General features: G+C 42.0%; 1 protein-coding gene across 2 annotated transcripts in view; it reads left to right on the forward strand.

Moving 5' to 3' along the window:
* Positions 1-3018: 3018 nt before the first annotated feature.
* LOC137282773 (monocarboxylate transporter 12-like) overlaps positions 3019-18105 on the forward strand; it is a 48988-nt gene continuing 33901 nt past the window's right edge. For both annotated transcript variants that reach the window (XM_067814562.1, XM_067814563.1), the window contains exon 1: positions 3019-3177. The gene's annotated coding sequence lies outside the window, so the exon portion shown is untranslated. The remainder of the gene's footprint in view (positions 3178-18105) is intronic.

Consider the following 18105-nt stretch of genomic DNA (forward strand, 5'->3'; position numbering starts at 1 on the left):
TGCACGACCCTGTTTACCTCGAATCGATTCTCTATAACGCGCCAATACGGAATCGATTCGCTATAACGCTGACTTTCCCGAGTTGTGTTATTTTGCTTATTCACCTATTCATTTTTCACCAGATCGGTTTATAAAACGGATCAAACCCTTCTCTTCGGTTTGGTAGCGCATGTAAACCCTTGGAGTCGGGGCCTCCTGCCCTCGCTCTCTCGCGAGACATGTTTGATCCTACACAGCTACCCTACCGCCTTGAAACAGCGTGTGCCGGCAAACCCGAACTGACACTCACTCACTCACCTACTCACCCACTCACTCACTTGTCACACAGTATTGCATTGCCATTTGGGTCTCTGTAGAGAAAATGTCTACAATTTATTGTACAGTGTGATAATACTCAGTCTTTACGATGAACAAAGGCTACGTGCCACAATTTTCCGTTCCCTTTGTAGTTTTCAAACAATAAAGTATCTTTAAATCCAACAGGATATGTTTACACTCTGTGTAGTACATGATGTGTTTCAGTGATAAGATACCACACACCGTATGCTTGACACAGCGCAAAATTAAAGCAGCCGCGGTTCTTGACGACACCGTAAAACCATTAAAACAATGGTCCCCGGTCAGATTGCCCTGAAGTAAGACAGTTTTCAGTCAGTTCGCCATGTAGTAGGATCATGTCACCACTGAGATTGCCCTGTTGTATGACCATGTCACATGCAGATTGCCCAGCTGTATGACCATGTCACAGTCAGATTGCCCTGTAGTATAACCATGTCATCACTCAGATTGCTCTGTAGTATGACCATGTCACCAGTATTATCATGTCGCTGGGCAGTTTGCCCCTTTCTGTGACAGTGTCATTAGTAACATTGCCCTAGCTTTAGTATGACAATGTCAGATTGCCCTGTTGTATGACAATGTCAGAAGTCAGATTGCCCTGTTGTATGACAATGTCAGAAGTCAGATTGCCCTGTTGTATGATCATGTCTGCAGTCTGATTGCTGATTGCCCGGAAGTATGCCCATGTCACCAGTCAAACTTCTATGTAATATATCATGTCTCTAGTCAGACTGCCCTGCAATATGCCCATGTCATCAGTCAAACTTCTATGTAATATATCATGTCTCTAGTCAGACTGCCCTGCAATATGACCATGTCACCAGTCAAACTTCTATGTAATATATCATGTCTCTAGTCAGACTGCCCTGCAATATGACCATGTCACCAGTCAAACTTCTATGTAATATATCATGTCTCTAGTCAGACTGCCCTGCAATATGACTATGTCACCAGTCAAACTTCTATGTAATATACGATTTCTCTAGTCAGACTGCCCTGCAATATGACCATGTCATTAGTCAGGCATGGTCTGTTGTATGACTAGTGAGATTGCATGTTGGCTGTTCCCCTGTTTACAGAACCCGCTGTAAGTATGTACGTCACCGGTGTCCTTGGTAATGTAGGCCTGGCATATGTATGTACAATGTCACCGGTGTCCTTGGTGATGTAGGCCTGGCATATGAATGTACAGTATCACGGGTGATCTTGGTAATGTAGGCCTGGCATATGTATGTACAGTGTCACCAGTGTCCGTGGTAATGTAGGCCTGGCATATGTATGTACAGTGTCACCGGCGTCCGTGGTAGTGTAGGCCTGGCATATGTATGTACAGTGTCACCGGTGTCCTTGGTGATGTAGGCCTGGCATATGTATGTACAGTGTCACCGGTGTCCGTGGTAGTGTAGGCCTGGCATACGTATGTACAGTGTCACCGGTGTCCTTGGTGATGTAGGCCTGGCATATGTATGTACAGTGTCACCGGTGTCCTTGGTGATGTAGGCCTGGCATATGTATGTACAGTGTCACCGGTGTCCTTGGTAATGTAGGCCTGGCATATGTATGTACAGTGTCACCGGTGTCCTTGGTGATGTAGGCCTGGCATATGTATGTACAGTGTCACCGGTGTCCGTGGTAGTGTAGGCCTGGCATACGTATGTACAGTGTCACCGGTGTCCTTGGTGATGTAGGCCTGGCATATGTATGTACAGTGTCACCGGTGTCCTTGGTGATGTAGGCCTGGCATATGTATGTACAGTGTCACCGGTGTCCTTGGTAGTGTAGGCCTGGCATATGTATGTACAGTGTCACCGGTGTCCTTGGTGATGTAGGCCTGGCATATGTATGTACAGTGTCACCGGTGTCCTTGGTGATGCAGGCCTGGCATATGTATGTACAGTGTCACCGGTGTCCTTGGTGATGTAGGCCTGGCATATGTATGTACAGTGTCACCGGCGTCCGTGGTAGTGTAGGCCTGGCATATGTATGTACAGTGTCACCGGTGTCCTTGGTAATGTAGGCCTGGCATATGTATGTACAGTGTCACCGGTGTCCTTGGTGATGCAGGCCTGGCATATGTATGTACAGTGTCACCGGTGTCCTTGGTGATGTAGGCCTGGCATATGTATGCATAATATCATATGGTCGTCAACAGACTCACTCAAAACCTTGGCTGTTTACTGGTCTAGAGAGTATGCACATACATAACCAGATGTTATACAACTCGCATGGAAATTAATGGAAATAATTATGCAACTGTTTACGTGAAGCTTATCTAAATAGAAATTGTTATCAACTGGGTTTTTACGTAATTTGTTGGTCGACTGCATACGCAGCCATGTGAAGCACCTGTCTGCAAGCATGGTGTTTCTCGCGTGAACATGGTATCGTAACGAGAATGAACTAACGCGTTTTGCCCACCTTTGCAGTGTGAACGCACCATATCAGTGACGGCATGTACGCATTGCTGCCCTCTTCGTACACTTTAACACAAGGCCTTGCCAGACAGGACGACCTACATTTGGCCACTCTTGTTTACGCATGAATGAAATCCGGACTGAAGATAGCTGTGTTTTGCCGTTAGAAGTATATATATGTGTTAACATCACACGTGTTCAGTGTTGCTGTTCCGGAGTGTACAACAGAGGAGACGACTACTAGATCAAGGTAGGAATCCAAGACACCCCCACAGAGTAGGTACTGACGAGCGAGCTGGGCGGCTTCGATCGGACTGAAGATAGCTGTGTTTTGCCGTTAGAAGTATATATATGTGTTAACATCACACGTGTTCAGTGTTGCTGTTCCGGAGTGTACAACAGAGGAGACGACTACTAGATCAAGGTAGGAATCCAAGACACCCCCACAGAGTAGATACTGACGAGCGAGCTGGGCGGCTTCGATCAGTTGCAGACAAACACTCATAGATGTAGGGTTGAGTGTGCCACAGACTCTGGATAATGAAACGGGGAGGGAGGGGACGGGTAGGGGCAGCACACGTACTGTTTTCTTACAAACCTCATCAATCCTAGCCCAATCCCCAAGCAACGTGTCTCCAATTCATGCATGTTTATCTGCCTACTAACATCAACTAGGAGAAAATGTAACAGCGTTAACCGTGCATAAAAAACATAGAGAGCAGGTTTTCTGTGATGTGCGCTGCAAGAGAGAGTTCGTTAACCTAGCTGTACATCTGTTACCGCCGTTAACTCTTCCACCTCGGCTCACACAGATAAACGTCTCAATAAGCTGAGGACACCATAGGAATGTAGTTGACGCTCCATGCAGGGATATATTCATTACCGTAGTGGACACCATTGGAATGTAGTTGACGCTCCATGCAGGGATATATTCATTACCGTAGTGGACACCATAGGAATGTAGTTGTCGCTCCATGCAGGGATATATTCATTACCGTAGTGGACACCATAGGAATGTAGTTGACGCTCCATGCAGGGATATATTCATTACCGTAGTGGACACCATAGGAATGTAGTTGACGCTCCATGCAGGGATATATTCATTACCGTAGTGGACACCATAGGAATGTAGTTGTCGCTCCATGCAGGGATATATTCATTACCGTAGTGGACACCATAGGAATGTAGTTGACGCTCCATGCAGGGATATATTCATTACCGTAGTGGACACCATTGGAATGTAGTTGTCGCTCCATGCAGGGATATATTCATTACCGTAGTGGACACCATAGGAATGTAGTTGACGCTCCATGCAGGGATATATTCATTACCGTAGTGGACACCATAGGAATGTAGTTGTCGCTCCATGCAGGGATATATTCATTACCGTAGTGGACACCATAGGAATGTAGTTGACGCTCCATGCAGGGATATATTCATTACCGTAGTGGACACCATAGGAATGTAGTTGTCGCTCCATGCAGGGATATATTCATTACCGTAGTGGACACCATAGGAATGTAGTTGACGCTCCATGCAGGGATATATTCATTACCGTAGTGGACACCATTGGAATGTAGTTGTCGCTCCATGCAGGGATATATTCATTACCGTAGTGGACACCATAGGAATGTAGTTGACGCTCCATGCAGGGATATATTCATTACCGTAGTGGACACCATTGGAATGTAGTTGACGCTCCATGCAGGGATATATTCATTACCGTAGTGGACACCATAGGAATGTAGTTGACGCTCCATGCAGGGATATATTCATTACCGTAGTGGACACCATAGGAATGTAGTTGTCGCTCCATGCAGGGATATATTCATTACCGTAGTGGACACCATAGGAATGTAGTTGACGCTCCATGCAGGGATATATTCATTACCGTAGTGGACACCATAGGAATGTAGTTGTCGCTCCATGCAGGGATATATTCATTACCGTAGTGGACACCATAGGAATGTAGTTGACGCTCCATGCAGGGATATATTCATTACCGTAGTGGACACCATAGGAATGTAGTTGACGCTCCATGCAGGGGTATATTCATTACCGTAGTGGACACCATTGGAATGTAGTTGACGCTCCATGCAGGGATATATTCATTACCGTAGTGGACACCATAGGAATGTAGTTGACGCTCCATGCAGGGATATATTCATTACCGTAGTGGACACCATAGGAATGTAGTTGTCGCTCCATGCAGGGATATATTCATTACCGTAGTAGGCACCATAGGAATGTAGTTGACGCTCCATGCAGGGATATATTCATTACCGTTAATAGGAGGTAGAACGTTCTGCTACTACTGCAACCCCCTTTCTTGGGGGATCTGTTAGTGACACCAGTGTGCCAACTTTCAGTTTCGTGTACAATACAAGACACAGGGGTTCTGTTTTACACTTATGAAATAATCTATGTTTGACGGGTACGGGTTGGGGAACGGGTACACAGCGAGAAAACATAGACCCTGAGGCGATGTATCACATCTAGGGCAGATACAAGCTCACCAGTGAGACAATGTATCGCCTCAGGTCAGATTACAACACACTAGTGACACAATGTATCACCTCTAGGTCAGACACAAACAAACCAGTGAAACAATTTTCAGGGTGGATGCCTTGTCCAGCATACTGTACCACAAGGGTAGGTTAGTGAGAGTCATCAGTCCGCCTCATCTCATCCACCTGGCACTAACACATTGAAACATGATCTGCTGAGGAATATTGAATCGGACTTAATGGGATGTAGCGGTTGGTGTGTGGTAACTAGCAATACAGAAACGTTTCTGTGACATCTGTGTCGCACTTCAATCCCTTCATTAGTCGGAGTCATGCTACAAGTCGATCAATGACATCTTCTCACTCACGCACTCACTTACTCAAATACCTTAGTACTTACTGGTTGATTGACCTTGTTAACGTAGACCATGTTTCAAGAGTATGGATTGGCGAGTACCGAGTACCGACTGTGGTATACATGTACACAAAAGAACTAGACCACGATTCAGCAGAGATACCCATAGTTCTGTTTATAGCCTTGGTAACACGCCAATTGTCAGCAGTGTCCTGAGAGCGACACCATTTCGAGCTGCAGAGTCCCACTGAACGTAACACAACTTGCCTCGAGACAATCCATACCTGCACCTTCAATACAGGACCTGGGCTGCCTGTAATATGAATCCACGAGTAACTGGAGCATGTCTCTTGTACGCTTACAAGTGTTATTATACTTGCTGTATTGTCTTGCTTGCCTCTCGCTGCATGTTTAAAGACTAGTTATACGTCACCATTAGCAGTCTCACTGATGACGTGTGTGATAACGGGAATGGTGTTATGAACGTTATATGCAATGTGAATCACGTAACATTGCAGACAACGGACGCTGTCAGGCATTCACTGCGGATCGGCATCATGACGGGTGTGCAACAAATCACACGTGAAGTCGTCAAGAAATACACTGAGAGAGAAACTGTCTATTACAGTGCGGTTAGTGTGTGTCAGGTATATAAATACTAAATAAACGTCTCAAAACCAACGAGGACATCAGTCAGATGGTGAGACAGTCTGCTTTAAAACGTCAATATTTGCCGCTGGAAGCCACGAGGGAGTTCTGTAAATATACCGGGCAATCAAGATGTGAAGTTTGAATTACGGCTGCTGAGTACAAGTGTGGGGATCCACTGCTTGCTTGAGAAGAAAAAATACATCTGGGAAATGTGTACATGTTCTACAACACGGTAATGTCTCCGACCAAACATCTCTTTGTAGCTGAATCAGTAGAGATAAATGACTGGTGTAACCCAGAGTCAGCTTCCAAGCCACATGAAACACTATCAGTGTATAAACCTACATACATATATTTAATTGCGAGTTCGGGGAATTGGCTCGCTTGGCAAGAGACATGACTAAATCAACCCACACACAAGAACTGAGTAAAACAAACAAGGAGTTTTTTACACAGGTTTTTACACCACCCCCTGATTTGTGACTGTCACCCGTATTAGACACCTATTCCAGCTATCGCAAACAATCGCGTTTACAGATAAAACTTACGATATCGTTGTTATTGTGAACTTGAGATTATGTCATTTAGATGGACCAAGGCATCGATGGCCAATCGTGAGTATGTCCCGAAGGTACGTGATTTGACCAGTGATTTGACCAGCGTGAACTACAAACAGCCGTATAGACAGATACATGCACTGCGCCTTGGTTCTGTTAGCTTTAGAGATACTGGACACGATAAAGTTATCACTGTGACCCTTGACAGGTTTAACGGGACGTGGTCAGTTGGTCTGAAAATTTCCAGTTTTCAATAACACATACCGTCATACAATATTGGTAATTCGTCCCTTTCATGTAAACGATACTTATAGTTTTACCCCGTACTGCGTACGTTAAACTCTAATGCATCGCGTGTGACAGAAGATAACATTGTGTCCTTCTGATATTGAAAACATGGGCGTACAAAGAGGTATTTTCCAGATGTGGTCTGCAGACAAAAGAGTTGGAACATATCGCGTAAACGCACCATACTTCGCAGAAAACCGAGGAGCATGGGTTTTCACGTGCGGTGAGATAACGTGCTCTTGACCACGTGGGAAATGATCGAATCGGTCAGTTTTGTTTAGGCTCTGCTTGGGTTTAGGTCTGACTTGAGTTTGGACTTAAACTGAGTTTAGGTATTGCTAGAGTTTGGGCGTGTCACGACTTACGTGACAGCTCTCAAAACAGGAGGTAGATAGAGTGATAAAATACTTCAAAAGTTCAAATCTAGACAGTTAAAATAGACCATAAGCTGCAGTAGAGCTAGACAGTGAAAATAGATTATAAATTGCACTAGATCTGGACCGTGAAAATAGACTATAGACTATAAACTGAAATAGAGCTGGATAGATTAGAGTGAATAATATAATTTAAGGCTTCACATTCAGTAACCCCATCCGTCGTTTCGGTCCCCATGTTTGTTGTTTGAATTAAACTGACGATGAAAAGAAAGTTGTCACCTTGAAATTGCGAATAGTCCTGAAACGGTTGGGAACACATGTTAGTGACTTGTGAACACACTGCATGCGAACACAATCAACCCATTTTCAAAGAACCCAGCTCATGCACCCGTCAAAGCACGTGATGCGATCCTAACAGCAAACATACGTTTTTCGTTTTTCCATGGAATCTCCATGCAGATACCGCTATATATTTCAATCCAAATGGCCACACACTGTCACAGCAACACGTATTGCAGGAACCTTTGGATGCTCACGTCAGACCATCACTGGTTGTTGTTCCAGCGGTACAACCAGACTGGCAGAACCTGTGCCAAACCTCAGAGTGGCAGACCACGCGCCACAACACCCGGAGAAGATAGATATCTACGCACATTACATCTACGCAATCGGTTCCTGACAGTGACGGAATCTGCAGCAACGACATTGGGTCACGGGTTAAGTCGACACACAGTGAGGAGACAACTTCGTCATGTGGGTAGCAGGGCCTAACGACCCTTCCGCGGGATGGCACTGACCGCCCAACATCGCCTCGCCAGACTACAGTGGGTCCGACGTGTACGACGTTGGCAGTAGCGAGATTGGCAACGTGTTCTGTTTACTGATCAGAGCAGATTTAATATTTTCCATGTAGACGGGAGAGTCCGGGTGTAGAAATGAAAGACTGACTCCATATTGTGTGCAAAGCGTCCATCCACAAAGAGACGGTGGTCTCATGGTGTGGGGTGGGATTTGTGATGACCAGAAGACGCAATTGGTTGTTATCCATGGCAGCTTGAATGCATAGCGGTATATTGACGAAGTCGTGAGACCGGTGGCAGTGCCATTCCTGCAGCAACAACCAAGGGAGACACTTCTGCAATAAGAGAATGTACCACCCCACACAGCACGGATCACTCAAAACTTTCTCAACAACGTCATTAATGTAGCCGCCTTGCCATGGTCGTCACGTTCCCCCGACATGTCTCCCATAGAACACCTATGAGATAATCTTGGTAGAGAGTTGAGGTCTGGTCCCAACCAGACAACTAATCTTCAGGACTTGGAGAATGCCTTAAACGATACATGGCAACGCATACCGGCTTACGTCATCCGACGGTTGACGCCATCCACGAGAAGGCGTTGTGAAGCGTGCATTCTTGCCAGAGGAGGTCACACGTAGTATTGATGCCGTCTCTCAAGCCCCCCAGTCACAAGGTTCACCGTTATTGGCCACAGTTGGCCATATTTGTTTACATCAACATTACTTGGTGTTCGTTTTTATTTTATAAAACACGAAAGCATGTGACAACTTTCTTTTGATCGTCAGTTTTTGCATCAGTCTAACCAAAGAGAGTCGAGTTCCCGAAATACTTTTCAATGCTTTAAATTTTAGTTAGTTTAGATTTCAATTCCACGGCGCAACAGACTGTGTTGAGAGAACCTGGCTTTCGTGGAGTTCCCCGCGGTGGCAGATCCACAACATTCTGATAGTTGTGCATGTTATTTTTCCTATATTGCATGTTCAGCATATTTCGTTTAATGTTATTCCTAATCAGCAATAACACTTAGTTCTGGTGTGTGCATTATCATCGAGAACATGGACTGAGATCTACATGTATTTTATACACGCGAACTTAGACAGGCTCACTTAAATAGAGGATAGTAGTAGAAACAGTAAAGTAAATGCCATTGTGTTCTAATCTGCTTTAAGGGGACTAAATGTCAGTGTTGTTTAATGTGTTTTATTGTAAACAGAATGTCACTGTGTTTTGATGTGCTCTATTGTAAACTGAATGTCACTGTGTTTTAATCTGTTCTTGGTAACTAAATGCCACTGTGATCTGTAGTATGATTGGTTGAATAACATGATCGCATGATGTTCTATTCCCTGAAATCACTTGACTATAAATAGTCTCCCGGAAGTAAACAATTAATCAATGGAGATAACTCTAGAGCACTTCCTTAGAGGCCTTCAGCCAAAATACGAAAAGTAGCGAACATTTACGTTACGAAATGTGATCCACTACTCAAAACACCAAACGCTGTGACCCAGTAATAACTATTACCTAATTTATAATACACCCCACAAAAAACAGACTCTCGTAACATTAACTTGGAATAACGTTTGAATATGAGCAGTCAAGATGTTACCATGGGAACCATCTGACACCGTCAGCTGATGACACTTCATTGCTGTACCCTACCTGTATATCAAACAGTGCGGACAGTAAAACCCATGTGGGCCTTTTGGTTTTACTTTTGTATTTACGATGGCGATAACATCATATGTTGACCCATTTATGGGGTATTAATGAGTATTTGGAGCATGGAAATATTTAATTTGAAATCCTCTGAAATGGACCAACACAAGCTTCTACAGTTGGCCAACACGTGATGTTTATTACCTAACTAAACGACAATGTCTAGTTGAAACCTGAAATTAACCAACAGGTGATGTTTATCACCTACCTAAACGACAATGTCTGTTTGAAACCTCCTGAAATGGGCCAACACGTGATGTTTGTCGCCTAACTAAACGACAATGTCCCACTATTTGAAACCTGCTATAGGTACAATTGATGATGACAATAATCAGCATCTTCAAAGACGTAGTTTGTGTTGTTCAGGTGAATTACCAGATTTGAGGTGTAAAACGTGTATCTGAATCTATGTGTACCACCTACTCTTACCAAACCACACCTTTCACTACAAAAGGTGGCAGATTGACACTGTCGTCATCAACAACTTAATCCAAATATATTACGGAACACTAAAGTTTTTAAAAAGCATTTTACTTTGTGAGGTTGTTCCCGGTAATTGGACAGCATCGCCGAAACGCAACAATGATCAACAGTAGCGTGCGCCTGCACGTGGACTCATAAACTGTGATGCGAGATCGTTTTCGATTGTAGTCAGTCTTGTCTTTGTCTTCGTCCAGTAAACGTCTTGTGTTATATATCTGTGTTGTGTTATGTGGTCCTGAAGACCTTACAATGGTGGCAGCGGTGGCCGAGAAGAACAAGAAATTGCAACTTTATAGAGAATTACAAGGAATGTGCTCTTCATCGAACTGTAACTTGAGTTTGTTCCATTTTGCCATTTTGACCTTGTGATTGAACTGTTTCTTCTGTGTGATTGACATTCAACATTTAAGCAAGAATACCCTTCTTTTCATCATGGCTGAAGGTGGTACAAGTCAAGAACATTCTGGCGATATCAGCATTTCAAAATACCTATGTTTGACCCCAAACGGTCAACTTTTGCTAACTTTATTGAAAATGTGCATGAAGTGAAAGCGTAGGGCCTAAACTGGAACTATGATAAGAAGTTACGTGGTTTAGCTTTAGTACTTCCTGCAGGGTTTTGCTCACGAGTATTCAACGATATTTCTGATGACAACAAAGCTGACTATGCAACTCTGAAAGCCGCTTTGATTAAAGAACTGGATAGACCCCAAGAGCGTACCCAAATTGCTGTTAGGGAGTTCAGAGACATGTGTCAAAAACCCTATGAATCGATCGATGATTTCGCACACCGTCCTCAGGTCAAGGCTGATGAAGCCTACCCCTCATTCGCAAAAGCTAACAAAAATGAACTTTGTGCTAAAATTTTTTTTGATGGCTTGTCAAGTAAGAAATTAAGAGAACAACTGAACATTGCCATTTGTCAACAATCTAAATCTCCAAAATTTGATGCTCTTGTAGACATGGCTAGACGTCTTGTGTGTTCTCTGTGTGAGGACTGTGATAAGTATGTGTTTCTTATCAAGTGTAATTATAGCAAGAAGCCAGGTCATAGAGAAAGACAGTGCTACAAGAAGAAACGAGATTTAAGTTCATCAAATATTCGTGGCAAGTTTTGTTCTTCAAAGCCAGCTGCTGATGGTCGTGATGCAGAGTCAAGTGATATGTCAAAGTTCAGGAACATTCGGTGTTATAACTGTCGGAAATATGGGCATATTGCGTCCAAATGTCCAAATAAATCCCATGTGCATTGTGTTTCGTCAGACACTGACAGTAACTTTCCTCCAATTTCTCAAAATTCACCAACCACACAAATCCGTCTGTCACTGCAGTCATAGATAGTGGAGCTAGCGTCTCGTGCATAAGTGTGTCTTTGCTTAAGAGAGCTTTTCCAAATGGTGTTTGTCTAGAAGAGACAAAATCTAAATTAACTGATCTGTCGGGTTCTTTGTGTGTTGTCGGTGTGTTCGAAACAACTATACAGATCAGTGGTGAAGTCCATGATTGTAGATTCCATGTGTTGGATGTTCGTGATGACCATTTCTTGCTAGGATGGGACTTTATGTGTAGGTTTGAGGAAGTAGTCATAAATCCAAAGGAAAAGTCGGCGGAATTTAGAAATTTAGTTACTGATGGCAGTGTACACACAGTTCATATTGCTGAAAGTACTACTATTCCACCAAGAAGTCAAATAATCTTGAGAGTAGCTATTGGTCAGTCTCATAGTGTGGCCGAACATGTGATGATAGAAAAACATTCTGAGTTTGAATCTAGGACTGGGTTCATAGTTGGTAGATCTGTTTCGGAAACTAATGATGCTTATGTTGCTGTCATGAATCCCGATGTTGTCAGCAAACGGGTTTACAGGTGTCAGACAGTAGGCCAGGCGTCTAACATTGTCGGAAGTCCGTCTGTGAATGAATCGGTGTCTTTGGAATCTAGTTCCACAAATTGAAATATAGGCCCCATTGGCAGTGAACACAAGTCACAATTATGCAGTTTGTTGAAGCAATATGAGAAAAGCATCTTTCGTGGATTAGGTTTCGTGAAAGACTTTACCAATGAACTGAATCTTAAGGACGATGCTGATCTCAGTCAAGTGCGACATGGTCGACGTCATTTCGGTCCTCATATCGATGACATTGTAGACAAACAGACACAGTCTATTATTGAACAGGACATAGTTGAACCAAGTACCTCTACTGTGTTATCACCAATAGTTCTGGTACGCAAATCTGATTCATCACTGAGATTTTGTCTTGATCTACGTGCTATAAACAAGCAGATAAAAGATGAAATTTTTAGATTAATGTCTCCAAATGAAGCCCTTATGAGACTTAAGAATTCCAAATACTTTAGCACACTTGACATGAATGCTGCTTACAATCAGATAAATCTTGCTGAGCAATCTCGTCCCTTCACTGCTTTTCAGACAAGCTCGGGTGTTTACCAGTTCAAACGAATGTGTTTCGGGTTAAAGACTGCGCCATTAGCCTTACAACGTATGATGCATGTAGTACTAGGTAGCTTAAGTCGTGATCACGTTTTGGTGTATTTGGATGATGTGTTAGTTCATTCCTGTACAGCTGATGAACATTTGAACAATTTGAGAAAGGTATTTGAAACATTTGCGTCCAGTGGTGTTACTTTGAGACCAGACAAATGTTTTGTCTTCATGGAGAGTGTCCAATATCTAGGTTATGAGATTTCTACTTCAGGTGTTAGTCCAGGAAAGAAAGGTTTGGAAGGAATCATACAGTTTCCGGTTCCGACTTCGTGGGAAGAAGTTCGTTCATTTGTAGCCCTTGCAACGTACTTTCAGAGGTTCATGCAAAATTTTCAGATGTTAATTTGCCTCTTAGTAGTATTGTTGAAAAGCGTGTCCACTGTTGGCAGTCGCCACATCAGGAATCTTTTGATAGGCTCAAGTTGATCTAGACGTCTTACCCTGTTTTGAAACATCCTGATTTTAGTGCAGAAGCGTCGCAATTCATAATACAAACAGATGCTAGTAAGACAGGTTTAGCGGGAGTGCTTTTGCAAGATGACCATCCTATTAGTTATGCTTCGAAGAAATTGTCCAAATCTGAACGAAATTATTCCACTATTCAGCGAGAAGCACTGGCAATAATTTGGGCTGTTAGAAAATTTCGACCCTGTGTATTTGGGAAGACTTTCTGTTTGAGAACAGATCACAAACCTCTGACATACATTTTGACATCAAAATCAGGAAAAATTGCCAGATGGAGTTTAGCACCTTCTGAGTACTCATTTGACATTGATCACATTCCAGGGAATGAAAACATTCCAAGTGATGTTTTGAGTCGTATGTCTGTTGAAGACATCAATCAATTGTCAGTATTAGCTGTGACTAGAGGTCAGGGAAGACGACGGGATATTATTTTGAAGGCTCATAAACTGGGTCACTTTGGTGTAAAAAGAACATGGCAATTAGCACAAAAAGTTGATTCTTCAATTACACAACGTGAGGTAGCTGACATTGTGGAGAAATGCACTGTGTGTATAGAGGGTCCACATGATATACCAAGGTTAGGTGTTCACATGATATACTTAGGTTAGGTGTTACTGTTACTGCTTTGCGTCCTTGGGAGGTTCTTCATTGTGATTTTGTTGGTCCACTTCCACGTTCGTCATGTGGTTATTTGTATGTGTTTACATGTTTAGATGATTTGAGTAGGATGTTTGTCGCCTTTCCGGTTCGTACAGCGACGACATCTAGTGCAACAACAGTGCTTGAACGTCTGTTTTCCATATTTGGTCCACTCAGTGTTTTACATATGGATAATGGTTCTGTTTTTACATCAGATGAGTTTTCTGTATTTACTTACAAGTGGGGGATCAGGTGCAGTTACACTCCAGTTGCTAGACCACAAGCTAATCCAGTTGAAAAAGCTCACAGAACATTAAAAACGTCTTTAGTAAAAACAGCAGAGTGTGACAAAACGTGGGACAGAGTTTTACCTGAAATTGTATTAGCACATAATTCGTTGTTAAATCGCACAACGGGTTTTGCTCCCTATTTTGTTATGTTTGGTCGTAATAGTTTGATTCATCAGTTGGTGTCAGACGATGTGCCCTGTGTGGGGGAGGAGATGGACAGCTGTGTAGATGTGTGGAATATGTGTGTCGAATCCCATACGTCAGCTAAATTACATCGTCGAGAGCAGACATCGCAGCAGTGATCGTGTTGCAGTCAAACTATTAGGAGGACACAAGGTCAAGAAACAGCATTTCAAGTTAGGATTTGTTATATCCAAGTGTTATGGTTAATTCCTACAAGTCAAGTCATCTGATCGTTAATCGAGAAAAACAGTCGTCGTAAGTGTTGATCAGGTTGTGCCAGACCTTTCTTGAAAGGGGAGGGATGTGAGGTTGTTCCCGGTAATTGGACAGCATCGCCGAAACGCAACAATGATCAACAGTAGCGTGCGCCTGCACGTGGACTCATAAACTGTGATGCGAGATCGTTTTCGATTGTAGTCAGTCTTGTCTTTGTCTTCGTCCAGTAAACGTCTTGTGTGATATATCTGTGTTGTGTTATGTGGTCCTGAAGACCTTACACCTTATTGTAACCAAATTGTCTTTTGTAACCGGGTGTGACTGGGTGCACTGCCCTGCTTGAGTGCCGTATTATCGTACTCTGTCGATACACTTGGACCTTCACATGGTGAAACGCGCATGTTATTGATTGCGAACGTCACATAAAGGGCCATTAAGCAATCAGTAAGTGAATCGTTGTATTAGGCAGCTCATCTGCCTCGTAATCTCATTTGCAAATTGATCGAATCGTGATTCCAGGCATATCTGATGTTTTGTGTTACGTCATCGTTGTTGTACATGCCATGTGATAATTACTGCCTGGGTTGAAATTTCCTCTAATGTGGAAGTTCAGGTAAGTGCAGAATACTGTATTTCGTAATTCAGTGGAATGAAGTAACCAGGACGATATAATATGCGTGGAGCAGGACCCTGGATGGATCCACTGCAGGTGTGCAGGTCACCCTTTACCTCCTGAAACACGTGCCACCTTCAAACGTCCTTATATGCCTGTTTCCGAAGGTATGTTCACCTTGCATTCCGCTAAAGAAAATGGTGCTAACTGTATCACACTAATGTTTAAACATATTTTGCACCTTATATTATTATTACCTTATTACCTTATTTTATATTCCCGTTACAAGGCTAATTTACCACACAAATTAATTCAAAACAAGTAGATAATGTAGAATTATTTGAGAATAAAAAGCCACATTTATCCTACAGAATATATACATAATATTAGCATAATTTTTCAATAACCATCCCGCGGTGATCTGATGAGTATCACGCTAAAATAACCATAAAAACACCATGATAGATCACATGATACGGAATACTGTAATCTTATCATACAAGGTACAGACTAGGGAGTGACAGTGATACATAGGTGAACAGGGAGTGACACCAATACCCTACATTTCAGTTTTTGACTTGAAAAGCCAGAAACCATCGTCAAACTGGAAAAAAATCAACATGAAACTATTAGAACATTAAACCCAAATGTCAACACGTCAAAGATAAACAGCAAATTGTACATGTGTGAATTTTAGATGATGAGTATAAAATAGCATTAATGTAAGATACTATTATCCGTGGATGGAGCATGTCTGTTAGGATTGCCTGTACTAAACACATTGTGAGCGTACAATGAATATAAAATAGCATTAATGTAAGATACTATTATCCGTGGATGGAGCATGTCTGTTAGGATTGCCTGTACTAAACACATTGTGAGCGTACAATGAATATAAAATAGCATTAATGTAAGATACTATTATCCGTGGATGGAGCATGTCTGTTAGGATTGCCTGTACTAAACACATTGTGAGCGTACAATGAATATAAAATAGCATTAATGTAAGATACTATTATCCGTGGATGGAGCATGTCTGTTAGGATTGCCTGTACTAAACACATTGTGAGCGTACAATGAATATAAAATAGCATTAATGTAAGATACTATTATCCGTGGATGGAGCATGTCTGTTAGGATTGCCTGTACTAAACACATTGTGAGCGTACAATGAATATAAAATAGCATTAATGTAAGATACTATTATCCGTGGATGGAGCATGTCTGTTAGGATTGCCTGTACTAAACACATTGTGAGCGTACAATGAATATAAAATAGCATTAATGTAAGATACTATTATCCGTGGATGGAGCATGTCTGTTAGGATTGCCTGTACTAAACACATTGTGAGCGTACAATGAATATAAAATAGCATTAATGTAAGATACTATTATCCGTGGATGGAGCATGTCTGTTAGGATTGCCTGTACTAAACACATTGTGAGCGTACAATGAATATAAAATAGCATTAATGTAAGATACTATTATCCGTGGATGGAGCATGTCTGTTAGGATTGCCTGTACTAAACACATTGTGAGCGTACAATGAATATAAAATAGCATTAATGTAAGATACTATTATCCGTGGATGGAGCATGTCTGTTAGGATTGCCTGTACTAAACACATTGTGAGCGTACAATGAATATAAAATAGCATTAATGTAAGATACTATTATCCGTGGATGGAGCATGTCTGTTAGGATTGCCTGTACTAAACACATTGTGAGCGTACAATGAATATAAAATAGCGTTAATGTAAGATACTATTATCCGTGGATGGAGCATGTCTGTTAGGATTGCCTGTACTAAACACATTGTGAGCGTACAATGAATATAAAATAGCATTAATGTAAGATACTATTATCCGTGGATGGAGCATGTCTGTTAGGATTGCCTGTACTAAACACATTGTGAGCGTACAATGAATATAAAATAGCATTAATGTAAGATACTATTATCCGTGGATGGAGCATGTCTGTTAGGATTGCCTGTACTAAACACATTGTGAGCGTACAATGAATATAAAATAGCATTAATGTAAGATACTATTATCCGTGGATGGAGCATGTCTGTTAGGATTGCCTGTACTAAACACATTGTGAGCGTACAATGAATATAAAATAGCATTAATGTAAGATACTATTATCCGTGGATGGAGCATGTCTGTTAGGATTGCCTGTACTAAACACATTGTGAGCGTACAATGAATATAAAATAGCATTAATGTAAGATACTATTATCCGTGGATGGAGCATGTCTGTTAGGATTGCCTGTACTAAACACATTGTGAGCGTACAATGAATATAAAATAGCATTAATGTAAGATACTATTATCCGTGGATGGAGCATGTCTGTTAGGATTGCCTGTACTAAACACATTGTGAGCGTACAATGAATATAAAATAGCATTAATGTAAGATACTATTATCCGTGGATGGAGCATGTCTGTTAGGATTGCCTGTACTAAACACATTGTGAGCGTACAATGAATATAAAATAGCATTAATGTAAGATACTATTATCCGTGGATGGAGCATGTCTGTTAGGATTGCCTGTACTAAACACATTGTGAGCGTACAATGAATATAAAATAGCATTAATGTAAGATACTATTATCCGTGGATGGAGCATGTCTGTTAGGATTGCCTGTACTAAACACATTGTGAGCGTACAATGAATATAAAATAGCATTAATGTAA

This window comes from Haliotis asinina, chromosome 4, assembly GCF_037392515.1.
Source record: "Haliotis asinina isolate JCU_RB_2024 chromosome 4, JCU_Hal_asi_v2, whole genome shotgun sequence".
Taxonomy (NCBI): Eukaryota; Metazoa; Mollusca; class Gastropoda; order Lepetellida; family Haliotidae; genus Haliotis; species Haliotis asinina.